Genomic DNA, 2,500 nt, shown 5'->3' on the forward strand with positions numbered 1-2,500 from the left:
TGGAAGCCGTGACGAGCGCCGAAGCCACCACTGTGACCCCTGGCAAAGCCGTGGCCATGAACCCTTCCAAATCCACGGCCGTGTCCCCTGTGGAAGCCATGACCACCTCCTCCGCCATGAAACCTGCCGAAGGTAGCTGGGTCAGCCTCTGGGTCGGGGTCAGGCATGGCGTTGGCCCAGCTGATGAGGCCAGACAATGTCACCATCACGACCAGGAACAGTGACAGCTGCAAACAAGGTATCGTTTGGAGGATTTTTTATGAGATATTAGAAATGGTTTTGCGTTATTTAATGTTTCTGTGGAAATATCTATGACCTATAGGGAAAAAATCTCAAATCACCGTTTTAAACATTATGTTGTCAAAGTTTTCTAAAACATTTTGTTGGTAAGGTAAATAGTACTGAAATTAGGGGAAAATTGGAATCAGATGCGCAAAAGAAAATGTTGGACAGCAATGGATATCATAAGGCAATTTGAATACTCCTGACAGTTCTAATTGTAAAATATTTTCCTATCTCACAGAGGTAAGTATTGTCACTTACAAGCTTCATGGTGAGTTTGGGTGAGCGCAGCAAAGAAGCCGGATGGAATATGCTCAGATCCTGACGAATTCGAAGCTTATATACTTTATAGAATGAGTCACTTCTGTTCCTGAAACCTCGACAGAGGCTTTTCGAAGGACGCTGCTCTGTTATATGAAAGTTTGACCAACAGATTTCTTAACGGTCCCTTGGTAATATGTAATATACTCGCACGCCAGCACAAGTACACATGTACACACACACAAATATATTTTTTTATTATTATTATTGTGTATGTGTGCATGAATATCTGTGTATTTGTGTTTGTGTGTGCGTGTGTGTGTGTGTATGTGTGTATATATATATATATATATATATATATATATATATATATATATATATATATATATAATTACACACACACGCGCGTGCGCGCATGTTTATACATATATTTGTACACACACACAGACACACACACACAGTCACACACACACACAGAGACACACACACACACACACACACACACACACACACACACACATATATATATATATATATATATATATATATATATATATATTTATATATATATATGTAAACAAATAATAGATATTGATATATAATACACACATACATGTAAGCATACTTCTAGATATAAACATATTCATATTTATGTATATATACATATACATAAAGATATAGATACGTATATATCTATATATGTGTGTGCATGCATGTATGTATATATAAACAAACATATATTACCGTAAACGTATATGAATTGCGCACACACATACACAAAGAACACATTAATACTTTTAGTCACTCGGGGAAGACATGTAGAACAGAAAGTGTAAAAAAGACAACTCTAAACATGATATACAATGGCTAGTTAATGATCTTAGTAAATTCGCATTTTAAAACCTTCTTTGCAAGTTCGCGTACAACAGAAATGTCGATTATTTTCTTAGCCTTACTTTAACCAGTTTTAATGCTTCAATAATGGGAGACTTCAATGGAAACACGGACATAGTTAGATGTGTGATAGCTTAAAAGAAATAGTTATTTTCGCAGAGCTGTCTTGTGCATGTCTTTCTATATGTGCCTTTATATATTCATATATGTGTATGTGTGCGTGTGTATTCATATACATGTAGATTTAAAGGCATATATCTAATATGTATACACATATATACACGAATGTTTACATACTAAAAAGAAACATATGTGTATTCATATATACATACATATATATTTATAAACACACAGAGAAAGTATATTTGTATATATGTACATATCTATATGTAAACATACTTGTACATATGTGTGTACATACAGTATATATATACATATCTAAATATATATATATATACATATATGTATACATACATACATACATATATATATACATATATATGTGTGTGTGTGCGTGTGTGTAAATACATGTCTGTATAATCAATATATGTATATATATGTGTGAATGCATATATATATATATATATATATATATATATATATATATATATATATATGTGTGTGTGTGTGTGTGTGTGTGTGTGTGTGTGTGTGTGTGTGTGTGTGTGTGTGTGTGTGTGTGCGTGTGTGTGTGTGTGTGTATACAAATCTTTGTATAGATATGTATATTTATATCTGGGTGTGTGTGTGTGTTGGTATAGACATATACATATTTGTTGTATGTATATACATGTGTCTATATACATATATATAGATAGATACATAGATTTATATATGTGTATATATATATGAATAAAAAATGTATACATAGATATATACATGCATACATGTAGAATACATACTATACGTCTAAAGAAGCACATGTGTAGATATATACACATATATACAGATAGTTTATATGTGTCTATATTTTGTATATTCAGGAATTTACATATTTATGTGCACATATATATGTGCATATAAATAAATAAATAAATAAAAATATATATATACATATACATAT

Source organism: Penaeus vannamei, chromosome 30 (assembly GCF_042767895.1).
Source record: "Penaeus vannamei isolate JL-2024 chromosome 30, ASM4276789v1, whole genome shotgun sequence".
Classification (NCBI taxonomy): Eukaryota; Metazoa; Arthropoda; class Malacostraca; order Decapoda; family Penaeidae; genus Penaeus; species Penaeus vannamei.